The following is a 14461-nucleotide window of genomic DNA, read 5'->3' on the forward strand; positions in this document are numbered from 1 at the left end:
TCCTATTTCCGAAAAGTTCTTCACCGATTTACTGCAGTTTATGACAAGATATTCTAATGAACATTTACATAGACTACATTGTTACCAAAACTCTCTTAAAATTCTTGAGCTATTTACTTGGTGTGTTCACACACTATTTTGATGAACATTCGGATGAACACAGAGCGTACATTTTTAAATTAATGTAAAATATAAATGATTATGTAGTACATAACTGCAAATCCTTCTTAGCCGATTTACTGCAAGCTACTACACGATACTGTATTTAACAATTGGGCGATCGTTGGCTGCATGCTTTTGTAAATCAGAATGTACGGGTTGGCCGTAAAATCTGACAGCGAGAAAGAAAAATGCTGTGCTCTGCTATGAAAATGGGAGGTTTTATTCTCTTTGTCGTACTAACTATGATTACAGGGCATTAAAACTATCAGACAAATTATATCGTCCCTGTGTACTTTTTCTCACATATATATTTTCAAACAAAAATTGTATTTAAAGTAACGTGCTGTTATATTTCCTTTCCCAAAATCAGCTTTCTCAGAAAATGGTTATATTTAGGTTTCTCGGATTATGACTACAATACTTTTCAAGCTCTCTGAAATTGTAGTAACAATAAACAAGACTCAAGTTCTAAGTTATAGGGAACTGACGACCTCGCAAGTTAAGTCTTATAGTGCTAAGAGCCATTTGAACCATTTTTTCCTACAGTGAGAAACAGTAAACATTCACTTACATATAATGTAAATAAATTTATTAGCACGTACTGATACCAAAATCTTAGAAAAGGCAAATAAATAAATAACAGCAGACTATCTAAACATCTGAAGCAAGGTACTCATACATGTGCGCCACTGCACTTCCATGGAATTGTTTCTCATCTTTGGATGTAGTCAGAGAGTCTCGCAGAGCACGTAGTGGTATCAGATAACCACCAAGAGTCCAAGAGTAAGGTCGCGCGCATCGGCATTAGAGCCGTTGACGTGGCGTAAACATCGCTCTCACTTGCACGCTCTTCAGTTGAGCAAATCGACGTTCTCCAGAGCCTCCATATTCGTACAAAATATATCTTCCTTCAGTAGGAGTCATTTTTAAAACGTTTTGCTACTTGAGATTGCCAACTAGTTCTCAAGTCGGTTTGTCTGTTTACTGAAAACCTTCGTCCTGTCGTAAATGGGGGGGGAGGGGGGGGGGGGTAGTAGTGGAGGTGGTGGTAGTGATGGTCGTGGTAGCGGAAGAGGGAAGGAACAGCTATGGCCTTCCCGCAACTTCATGCTAGCTGGCCTGGGGTAGCGTCTTTGGCTAGCAAATAAAAACGTCCTAGGTATGGATTCGAACGTATCAGCTATTTAAATTTTGTAACTTCCGCAATAAAAAGTGACCCTCGTTCTGTCAACGGGTTTCCTCAGACTGGGCGAAAGGACCGATGACCGATGACCGTAGCAGTCTGATCCCTAAAAAAAAAAAAAAAAAAAAAAAAAAAGGGGAAAAGAAAGAAAAGAAGACTGGGCGAAGGGGTTTCAGGGCAACGTCTTGCCCTATGTGTGGGAGACTGTCCCTAAGATGAAGAAGAATCTGCAGGAATCAACGGCATGCAACTGCTGAAAACAATGTAGTGGCAGAAGTGTCATAATGATCTTTCCATTAGTGAAAAGTTTTGCATTAGTCTCCATTCGGATTTTCGGGAGAGGACTGTCAAACGGGAGTTTATTATGTGAAGAATATTGGATAATTGACGGAAGGATGACGTTCTACAAGCAGGGGCGTTGAATGTCAGAAGTTCGAACGTGGTAGGAAAGTTGAAGAGAAGAATCTAAGGGGCCAATGTAGACATAAAATGGAAGAAGATAAGTTCTGAATAAATGAATGAAGGGTAGGATCAACAGCTTCAAAAAATGGTAGTGCAAAGGGCATCTAGAAAATGATTAGGTAGTCGGTTACTGAGAACAGTTCAATCATAAGGTTTTTTCAGTCAAATTCGACAGCAAATCAGTTTCAACAACAATAGTTCTGGAATACATGACAACGTCACAAACAGAAACTGAAGTGGCAGAGAAAGTATATGAGGATATTGAGCAGGACATTCAGCACGTAAAACGAGATGATATTCTGATAATCATCGGGTGCCGACCCACAGTGGGAGGGAAAGGAATAGGAAAAGGTGTTATGGGAGAATAGGGCTTGGTAGCAGGAATGAAAGAGGAGAAAGGCCATTTGAGTTTTGCATTAAATTCCAGATAGTAATAGCGAATACATTGGTCAAAAATCACCAGAGGCACACTTGGAAAACGAGGAACGCGAACATTACAACTGGTTACATTACGGTCTGACAAGGGTTTCGAAATCAGGTACTAGATTGTGAGATATTTAAGAGCTGATATAAACTTTGGGCATAATTTCGTTATGATTAACAGCAGACTGAAGTTAAAGGGAGTCGTCTGGAAGATTGGTGTGGGAAAAATTTGAAAGCAGGAATACAGAGGAACGAGATTGAGTACCATAGTAGGCAGCTGAGTTGAAGAATAAAGTAGATTTCTAAATAGGGCAAACGCAGAAGCTGGACGGACCAACATAAGTACAAGAAAAGTAGATCCGACGAAACGATTGATAACAGGTCAAAAACTTCACATGAACGACGAAAAAAGAAAGTACAGATATGTTTGAGGAAAGAGTGGAATACATCTATGCAAGTCACTTACGGGTGAATTAAATATGAAGTGCAAGGGAAGCTAAGGTGGAGTGGCTACGGGAAAAATATTAATGAATTGACTGGAAAATGGTCTTTGCTGGAACTAATTCAGCATACAGAAAAATAAAAACAACGTCCTGAGAAACTGACAGCAAGAATTGTTAAATTAAGAGTCCAATGGGGCTTCCACTATCAAACGCAATGAAGAGAGTAGGTAAATGTAAAGAGCTCATTCAAGGCCTCTACAACGGGGAGTAGTGTCTGATAATGTGTTATATTCAGAATGCGAGTCGATATGAAAGTCATGGGGGATCCAGTATCAGCGTTTAAGTGAGTTCGGGAGGACCTACGATCAAATAAATCAGAAGGGACTAATAGCATTCCTTTGCAATTTATAAAATCATTGGGAAAACTGGCAGCCAAGCGACTATTCAAGTTGGTGTGTAGAATCTATGGGACTGCAGAGATACCATCCAACAGTTGGGAAAATATCACCCACACAATCCCAAGGATAGAGTGGTAACTGCGAGAACTTTAGCACATCAGCTTAACAGTTCTTATATCAGATTTCTGACAAGAAGAACGATGCAATACGTTTGAAATTCTGAGAAAAATACACAATACGCACAAGAACGAATTGGGAATCATAAGGATGGAAGAGCATGTTCCAATTATTCGGTCTGAAAACGGGATCAGACAAGGATGCAGTCTCGCCCGCCTACTGTTCAATCTACACGGTGAAGAAGTAATGCCGGGGAATGTTTAGTATATGAAGTTAGGGGATTCTGCTACTTTGAAACCAAAGTATCACATTATGGACTGAACAAGGAAGACATTAGAAAAAGAATACCTGAAGGAGGGAGGTCAACTAGTATCACACATGCGACGCTATTTAAAGGATATATTTTACAGACAATGTATGTTTGAGGATACTGTTGTAAGCAGTCGGCCAGCATTTAAGATGTGTGATAAGCGTGTGTGACCGCCGTACGGAGGATCTAGGGCTACTTCCCACGAATGTGGAGCTATCCTTGATAGAACGGGATACGCTTAACTTCGCAAGGTTAATTTAGGAGCCACTTGAAACAGATGCAGCGGTTCCAAAGTATATAAAGCGGACATCGGGTGGGAGAACGGTTTGCTGACCTCTTATCTCTTCATACTGCGTATAAATTATGGTATCTGATTGATGATGACACTGCTGCGTGTCCTCTGGGTCTGACCAAGGTGGTGCTCACTATAAAATGCAACAGATGGTGTCATGTTAAAGGTATGGAAAATGGAAAGGCATGTCATTTTTCGAAATTGGTTTCAAAGCAAACTGTTAGGCCAGTATTAGTCGATGGAGACTTAGTCGGAACATTTAAAATACATTGATACTAACTAGGAAAAATTTTCACGTGGGAGGCAGAGGGCGGCTTTTAACTACACATTCTCAGTTTTCTGACAGGTCACTGGAAGGTTTTTGCTTGTCGTAACATTTACAATCACCTGTCAGTTTTCGCTTTTCATAACAATAGACACAGAGAAACACAAACAGATATACATATACTGGGTGTCTCTCCTGCGGTGTTCAGATGCATTTTCTCTAGTGTTTCGGAAAATATTTGCAGTTCTGTTTCTGCAATCCGCAGCCTGAATCAACCCAAAGGATCCTTCTCATCACGACACCTAACATTCATAGAAAGCATGGTTTGTTTCCCATCACAAAAAAATGATTTTCAAATCGGATTTTAAATGCCCATTCCAGGGAGTTGTCCCAAATTAGTCTACTGCGATATTCATTTCATAGAGATGTATGAACAGGGACAGTAAAAGACGAAGAATAATCAGTACTCCAGCAGTGACTGAGCAGCGCATTCGCATTGATGTAGCAGTAAGCATGGGCTAACGTGCTGCTATCACTGCTGTGGTATCAATTTCTCATCTTGTTTTACTGATTCTTGAAATTTCGCTTTATTTTTTCAATTTTGTTTATTTTACTTTTTTTCCCAAATGCGGGGCTTCCCTTGAAAGGCAAGATGAGAAGCATTTGTTTCACTTGACACCAGCTACATATCGTAAAAAGGAGATTGTAAATCTATGACAAACATAAGAGAAAAAGCTCCCGACGGCTCTTAGGAGTGGCACCCAGTACTAATATACTGGGTTGTGGTACTTGAGCAGATATACCAAATTCTGTTCTTTCAGCGCAATTTTGATCGAGTCAGTCCAGACAAATACTGCTCATGACTTGTAGTGAGGCTGAGCAGAAGTTGGTGCAGTCTGTATTGGTATAATTTACAGCCAAGATGTAGCTGACACACTATGATCTCTCTATCAGATTGCCTAAGATAAGTCTTACACCAAGGAATTACTGTGTACGTTTACAGCAGTGGAAAATTAATTTACCCAAATAGTTGGCAATTTGTGGTAAGGTCATATGGGACAAAATTGTTGAGGTCATCGGTCCCTAAGCTTACGCACATTTTTTAAAAAATATTTATTTGATACAACACAAGATAATTATACAAATGAAAAACAAAGATAATGACACAATAATTCAAAACAACAAACATTGATAGTCATGCACAATAACCCACAACCTCATCTAATTAGTGGGTCCTTTTATCATACAGTTGCAAAAGCATCTTATACTTAATTGGTTACTGGCACAAGCTAATGGCAAGGTTATTCTATCTTGTTAACTACGCTAAGACTAATCTATCCTGCAGCCTAACAGTTTTGTGGCCTGCTCACCGAGCTAATCCCTGTGAGCGTACCCCTGGCACTGGGCTGGCCATTTTACTCAAAAGTCGCTGCAGTTCCTACCTGTGCTAGTGTTCTAATTGTACATTGTAACCACTGTAAACACTTTCTAAAAACTAGTGCGAAATTCAAGGTCGGGAATGATACACCTGCCTTCCTAGTCCTGCAGCGCGGCGGGTTCCGGTTGTGGGAGCGGCCGGCCAGTTCTGCGCTCCACGGTATTTGCAGGTGTACCTCTGTCTAGATCGGTTCATCTCTGGTCTTTTACCATTTTGGTTCCTGATAAAATCCCTCTTGATCTTTTGGAATATTTCGTTTGACAAACTGTTTAGGACATTAATGGTCTCGGCACGTCGTATTAATTCATGTGTGTGTCTACTCGGTAATTGGGGGCTGAGTTCGTGCGCCACATCATCGTATTACTTGCAGTCATAGACGATGTGTTTGGGAGTTCCTTCCGGAGCACCTCAGTCACACACTGGTGTAGCCCGTTTTCCAAATCCACAAAGATATGTTGGATATGGCCCATCTACATCTACATCTACATCTACATCTACATCTACATCTACATGACTACTCTGCAATTCAAATTTAAGTGCTTGCCAGAGGGTTCATCGAACCACAATCATACTATCTCTCTACTATTCCACTCCCGAACAGCGAGCGGGAAAAACGAACACCTAAACCTTTCTGTTCGAGCTCTGATTTCTCTTATTTTATTTTGATGATCATTCCTACCTATGTAGGTTGGGCTCAACAAAATATTTTCCCATTCGCAAGAGAAAGTTGGTGACTGAAATTTCGTAAAAAGGTCTCGCCGCGACGAAAAACGTCTATACTGTAATGACTTCCATCCCAACTCGTGTACCATATCTGCCACACTCTCTCCCCTATAACGCGATAATACAAAACGAGCTGCCCTTCTTTGCACCCTCTCGATGTCCTCCGTCAATCCCACCTGGTAAGGATCCCACACCGCGCAGCAATATTCTAACAGAGGACGAACGAGTGTAGTGTAAGCTGTCTCTTTAGTGGACTTGTTGCATCTTCTAAGTGTCCTGCCAATGAAACGCAACCTTTGGCTCGCCTTCCCGACAATATTATCTATGTGGTCCTTCCAACTGAAGTTGTTCGTAATTTTAACACCCAGGTACTTAGTTGAATTGACAGCCTTGAGAATTGTACTACTTATCGAGTAATCGAATTCCAACGGATTTCTTTTGGAACTCATGTGGATCATCTCACACTTTTCGTTATTTAGCGTCTACTGCCACCTGACACACCATTCAGCAATCTTTTCTAAATCGCTTTGCAGCTGATACTGGTCTTCGGATGACCTTACTAGACGGTAAATTATAGCATCATCTGCGAACAGTCTATGAGAACTGCTCAGATTGTCACCCAGGTCATTTATATAGATCAGGAACAGTAGAGGTCCCAGGACGCTTCCCTGGGGAACACCTGATATCACTTCAGTTTTACTCGATGATTTGCCGTCTATTACTACGAACTGCGACCTTCCTGACAGGAAATCACGAATCCAGTCGCACAACTGAGACGATACCCCATACGTCCGCAGCTTGATTAGAAGTCGCTTGTGAGGAACGGTGTCAAAAGCTTTCCGGAAATCTAGAAATACGGAATCAACTTGAGATCCCCTGTCGATAGCGGCCATTACTTCGTGCGAATAAAGAACTAGCTGCGTTGAACAAGAGCGATGTTTTCTGAAGCCATGCTGATTACGTGTCAATAGATCGTTCCCTTCGAGGTGATTCATAATGTTTGAATACAGTATATGCTCCAAAACCCTACTGCAAACCGACGTCAATGATATAGGTCTGTAGTTAAATGGATTACTCCTACTACCCTTCTTGAACACTGGTGCGACCTGCGCAATTTTCCAATCTGTAGGTACAGATCTATCGGTGAGCGAGCGGTTGTATATGAGTGCTAAATAGGGAGCTATAGTATCAGCGTAATCTGAAAGGAACCTAATCGGTATACAATCTGGACCTGAAGACTTGCCCGTATCAAGCGATTTGAGTTGCTTCGCAACCCCTAAGGTATCTACTTCTAAGAAACTCATGCTAGCAGATGTTCGTGTTTCAAATTCTGGAATATTCCATTCGTCTTCCCTGGTGAAGGAATGTCTGAAAACTGCGTTCAATAACACCGCTTTAGCGGCACAGTCGTCGATAACAGTACCATCGGCACTGCGCAGCGAAGGTATTGACTGCGTCTTGCCGCTTGTGTACTTTACATACGACCAGAATTTCTTCGGATTTTCTACCAAATTTCGAGACAATGTTTCGTTGTGGAACCTATTAAAGGCATCTCGCATCGAAGTACGTGCCAAATTTCGCGCTTCTGTAAATTTTAGCCAATCTTCAGGATTTCGCGTTCTTCTGAACTTCGCATGCTTTTTCCGTTGCCTCTGCAACAGCGTTCGGACCTTTTTTGTGTACCACGGGGGATCCGTTCCATCTCTTACCAATTTATGAGGTATGAATATCTCAATTGCTGTTGCTACTATATCTTTGAATTTGAGCCACATCTCGTCTACATTCGCATAGTCAGTTCGGAAGGAATGGAAATTGTCTTTTAGGAAGGCTTCTAGTGTCTTGTAAGAAAGTGCAACAGACCACTGCTCGGATCAAAATAGCCCATTTGTAGTCTCTCCCTGTTATTTGGCAGTAGTTGGAATACTCTTCTTCCCGTTTCCTCATTTTCCCATTGTTGTAGCCATAATTCTTCCCCCCTTCTCCTAATTGCATACTTTCCCCTACTTGTACTCCCATGATTCCATGATTTCCCTACTCTTTTCTACTTTCCTCTTTGTGACCCAGTACCACGCTCCCTACTCTCGAATCTTTAAGGGACATAACCCAATTATTAACAGTAAGCCCCCCCCCCCCCCCCCCCGGGAGTCGTAGAGTATGCCCCGACAGCACGCAATAACATATTCCGCTGCACCCTTCTCACAGTAATGGCGGGCACCATCCTCGTGAGCCTGTGTGCCCAGACCCCGCTCGCATATCTTACTAAGGATGTCAAGATACTATTATCATAAAGTTTGACCAAGTTGGGAGGTAGGTGGAATCTTTTGTGACCTATATTAATGAGATTGTTCAAGATTCTAATGCTCGCTGTGTTATGTTGTGTAAATGTGAGGTGTAATTCCATTTTTCCTCTATTGTAACTACTAGGTAGCTAGCCTCGCGACGGCGAAGAACTGGAGTTCCTTCAATTCTGACGGTCGGATTCCTGACTAGATTGCCTTTCATTAAAAGGTACGTAGACTTATGTGGTGCGATTTTCATTCTTGCCTCTTGGCACCACTCATGAGGTACTGTCATTGCTCGCTCTGCTTTGGGCTCAAGTTCCTCTCGGCTACGGCCGCCTACCAGCAGGAGGAGGTCGTCGACGTAGATTGTCACGTGTAGCACGTCCTCGCAAAGTTGTAGCCTCTCTAGGAGGGGTTCTATGTTGATATCCCAAAAGAGTGGCCCGAGAACAGATCCATGGGGGCACCCCTTCGTGATGGTTTTACTTATCCTTCCCGTAGGCGATGATAACCAGACCGCCCTGTTCATGCAACAGCTCCTCAGACAGCCACAGTGGAGCCCTGGACACTCCTTCTCACGCAAGCGGGTTTTCGAAAGCGCCACTGATGTCTGCCATGATGCCTACCACATACTTGTGTGGGGCTCAGCTGCAGTCCTCAGCTGCCAGGGCTATTGCGTCGAACACCGATGGCCCCGGCCTGAAGCCAAACTGCCTGTCACTCATCCCACGCAGTATTCTGTGTGCTGTCAATCTGTCAGCCAATAGCTTCTCCAGCAACTTCCCTAGGCTGTCTAGGAGACATATGGGCCTCTAAGACGTAGGTTCTTTGGGGTTCTTGTCTCTTCCCTTCTGAATGATCACCACATTTGCCCTTTTCCAAATTTTGGGAAATTTTCCAGTCCTAATACATTCATAAAACAGTTCTGTAAGAGATGCTATTAGCTGACGGGTGAGGAACTGTACAACCTCCTCTATTATGGCGTCTGGCCCAGGCGCCTTTCCCTTTTTTAATGATTTAATTTGTTGCAGCAATTTCATTTTCTGAGAAGGGGTACACCATGGTGTTGTTGGTGTATTTATCCTGATCCTCCCTGCGGATTTACTGTTGGAGTTCATTATCCTTATTTACCTCGTCATCCGGTAGCAGATTGCGCAGGAGAAATTCGGCAGTTCCCTGCCACGACTCTGCCACTCTGCCACCGTCTATGATTGTCGAGAAGACCGCAGGAGACCTGCTTTTCTCTCTTACCAGTTTGTACGGTACCCGTCAGGGATCAGTGGCTAGTTGACTCAACACGTATCTTTCCCAACTTTTCACCCTTACTTCCTTTAATTCTCTTAGAAATGTTTCTCTTTCTTCTCTGTACTGCCGCAACCAGTACTGCATTTCTCGCCAGTCTGCACTTCGCTGATAGTACCTCCTCGCCCGTCTCACAGACTGACGCATACGTTCAAGGTCGGCAGTCCATGGCGATGGGGAGGCCGCCACGGCACTTCTCCTGGTTGCCACAGCGGCCTTTACCACCCTAACAACTGACCCTACCAGCTCTTCGACGTACCTATCAACGTCTAGGTCACCCTCAGGCAATGGTGGAATGTCACACTCCCGAGCCAGGCGTTCCCAGTCTCTTTTGTTAAAGTTGAATTGCCGCGCGGGATTAGCCGAGCGGTCTTAGGCGTTGCAGCGATGGACTGTGGGGCTGGTCCCGGCGGAGGTTGAAGTCCTCCCTCGGTCGTGGTGTGTGTGTTGTCCTTAGGATAATTTAGGTTAAGTAGTGTGTAAGCTTTCTGAACTGATGACCTTAGCAGTTAAGTCCCATAAGGTTTCACACACATTTGAACATATTTTTTTTTAAGGCTGAATTGGGTCTCCCATCCCCGGTCGCAGCGGCATTCTTCTTCGCTAAGACAGAAGGAAATTAAATTATGATCTCTTGTAGATGCGTGATCAATAACACTACAACTTTTAATTATGTCAATGGCATTAGGCGTTGCCAAGGTGACATGTATGTTTGTCCCTTGTCCGCCTCCTCCTGTGTAGGTGGGGGGGGGGGGGGGGGGGGTTCCAGGTTTATTTGCCACTACAAGTTGGGTGGCCACGATCAGTTCTTCGGCCTTCTCGCCGTTTGCGTCTGTAGTGCAGCTGTACCACATGTGGAACTTATCATTTATGTCTGCCGTGATAATGACCCTGCGCCCACGCAGCGCCGTGATGACTCACGCAAGGTGGTCCAAGAAATCTTCAAACTTTCCTACATATTGAAAATACATGTTTACAACATAATTATTCCTAGAGGTGTTTGTAATTCAACAATGCAGTGACTGTTCGATAGCTGCATTATTGTGGTGGTCCGTAGGGCCCTATTCGAGACTATTAGAACTGCATTTGGCTCTTCTCCAGTGGAGATTGTTTGCCAGGTGGTAGACATGAATGAAATTTGCCCAGCCCAGGAGTATGGCTCCTGCAGACAGACTACATCCAGTCTCCTTTCTTCAACTACCCTTCTATGCTCCTGCATGACTAGTTGACTGTTACGGGTGTTTATCTGTCCTATTGTGATTTAAGATGACGTTATGGAAAATAGGTGTGAAAGTTGCCATCAGGCCATGGTTTGTTGTAGTCTGACGCGATTCGGCCGTTTGCAAGGACAGACTGTACGTAACTTTCCTGCATAATAAACTCCTCTCCTCTTCTCTCAAAAACCTTCCTAAGTAGGTCACGCCGGGATCCGAACTCAGTGGGAAGATTCATTGACTTTAGCTGTATGCTGTCGACAGCCTCCATTGTCGATAGGGTGACCTTTCTTCAGTATTTATGCCCTATGCGTACGACGTGCCTGAGCGCCGTGGTGAGGACAGTTGGCTGTTCCAAACGCGATAGCTGCATTGCGAGCTCCAATTTGGGGTATATCCTTCTTGGGTCCATTTCCGCAGCTCTTTGGACTTTGCACTTTGCAAAATAGGTTTAGGAGGTCCTTCGTGAGCAGAGATGATGCTACTGCGTTTAATTGATTGCGGTCTGTCTTTTGTTTCTTCAGCTGGATCTGTCTGAATGCATAGATCGACCATGATTGTCTGTTGTGGGCTCATTTTTTCTTGTTTTGTGGCTAAGCTTTCAGCCTCCGGGTTGAGTGTCGAATTGACGCTTGGAAGAAATGGAGTCATGGGCTCAGTCTGAATGCACTACTTAATCTAACCTAAACTAAATTACGCTAAGGACAACACACACACCCATGCCAGAGGGAAGACTCGAACCTCCGACGTGGGGAGCCGCGCTGATCGGATCAAGGCGCCTCTAACTGCTCGGCTATCTCGCGCGGCACTCAAATAGTAATATCTCTTGAGCGATGTATGTATTAAGACACTGCTACATGCCACTGATATCCCTCGCTTCAACATTTACACATTTTCACCCAACTGCCAGGTTACTTGTGCTGTTAATCACCACCCTTCAAAAGACGAACAATAAAGATGGCTCTTCTCTGACCAAGGACCAAAAGATGCCACTGTGTAGAATTGAGTGCCACCAGTAGAGAATATAGAACGATACTTTGAATGTGATGCTACTGTGATGTTGTCAGTCACAGAACACCTAATGCACCATCTGCTACTGCAGCTGGTTGAGTCAGAAATGGAGCGTGGAATAATTCTCATTAGCTATCCTGCAGGCTCCCCTCCACTATAGAGCTAGAAGGGTATTAATAGCAGCACAGCTGGAGGATTATTCAGTGCCAGGGAGCTACCGTTGACACTTGGATAAGCAGACAATTATGCTCCCCCAAGCACTGGGAATAGATAAGCCATTGTCTCAAGCAACCCATACCACTCCTACTCCGTCCATCACAGCGTGTGCTTTATACAAGTTCCAACTATTGCGTTATAGACGTGGGTATAATGCAGGATTTTCCTAGGACTTCGAACAATATCTTGAATATTGTTCGCCTTATTACCATCAAATGTAGAAGTTATGGAATTAGAATTGTTTCCTACAAACAGGAAAACGAACTAATATGTCAAACAGATTTAAATCATTGCCCATTAAACATTTTGAGCACAACTCACGTCTGTAGCACAGTTGTAACTTAATTGTTCTATAATAGTAGACCATTACACATGGCTCATGTACTGCAACTACTGGGGAAGTGGGTGTTAATATGCATACAGTGGTAAACATAGTGCACGCAGACTTTGTACTGGATTTGCCACGTATATTAGGTGCTCCGGTAATAAAACATGATACTGCTGTGACATGTAGTGTCACTTATTAGGTTATGTGATACTTTGGACACAAGAGATATGCATAAGAATTATAGTAATGTAAGAATCATACTGTTGTTAAAAATATCCTGACGCACTTCTTCCCAACTAAAGAGTATGATATTAAACTTTGATATACAACTCTTTGGTGGTGCTAGTTATTTTTGATACTAAAAAGCAGCATCTTGCATTGATTCTGCAACGCGTCTGCTGGTTTTATAAGAATATCATAGAAGTCACCTAGAAACTGGAAAGCCGCCAAGTTTTAGTAAAATATCTAGAATAGCAATACCTAAAAACAATTTTCTTTGAAAAAAGGGGTTAAATATAAACTACATGGAAATCGATTACACAGACTCCAACACTATTCACATTTCGATGGCCAGCTCACCAAAGTTAGAAAGAGCGCTGATTCAAGATGAACATAGAATTAAGCAAAGATGTATTACTTCAGTTTTTGAGTCTACATAAAGAAACATTAATAGAGTTGAAAGGGTTAACAGATACAGATCCTATGAAAGAGGTCGAAAACCAAGACCTTACAATCCATAGTCTAGTTCTTTCTAGCACAGTCATCCACGCTGCTGTGTGTGGGAGCTGTTAATAACTATGTCTCACTCCAGTCTCTACACTAGTACTGCAGAATTGATCTAGACTTGCCCTACAGCTTTTATGGACAATCACGGTATTGAAATTGAAATATGGGGCGCCCCTCGTCTGCTGTGCGATGTAGAAGTAGCCATCATGTTAGTAATGAGAGTGTCTTTGTAGGGTTACAGACTGCAGTGACAATCAGTTGTGGCTGAGGATGTGGTGAGAGCCTCGTGTCTGTGCATCCACGGATGTTGAGAAAGTGTACCTACCTTCACGAGGGCAGAACATGCTTGAATGGATGTAAACTGTTTATCATAATAATCATAAATGATGATGGTTAAATGATGGAAACACTCTTCACCATAAGCCTACTGGCGTTACACATCTGACTTAAGATATCCTACATTCCGTCGTAGCATTGTATGGGGAAAGCTTTATGGAGCACATGCAGGATGTTATCTACTGGTAACAGCATGTGTATCAGACAGAGGCGTTTTTCTCAAGAAGTCATTAGAACACCTTACCATCAGTCAGTGATTCCGTTATTGCCTAAATTGGTTTTGTTGGTTGGAGAGTAACTACATGCGCAGAAAACGAATGCAATTTGTTTGTCATAACATGCATAGGATGGCTGCGCGAGGATGTGCATGTCTGTAACAACAGGACCAGTGGACTGCAACGAATGGCAGAGGAACAAACGTTGGAGTGGGAGTTGACACTGTAACATATGTAGTGCAAACACAAGAGAAAAAACCCAGTACTGTTCTATTACACTACCGTTGGAAATAGTAACTGTCGTAACATACAAATGAGTAAGCATCTGCAGCGACCTACAGTGGAATGGCTATATGAAACAGAGTGTAGAAGCAGCAGATGGCATCGCTTGGTCTCACTGAAAGAATCTTAAGGAAATGTAATTCATCGATCAAAGAAGTGATTTACAAAACACTACTATTAATAAAATAGAATTATTGGTTGTGGCTGACCTGCAGAGCAGTCGCTTGTATATAAATCATAAAGTGGATAGCGTAGGAAACTCCACTAGGCTGCTAGAATCGTTTCAGGTAAAAATGTAGGAGAAAAGCTTAGGGAATCTCAGTAAAAGAGACG

The sequence above is a fragment of the Schistocerca gregaria genome, chromosome 4 (genome assembly GCF_023897955.1).
Source record: "Schistocerca gregaria isolate iqSchGreg1 chromosome 4, iqSchGreg1.2, whole genome shotgun sequence".
NCBI lineage: Eukaryota > Metazoa > Arthropoda > Insecta > Orthoptera > Acrididae > Schistocerca > Schistocerca gregaria.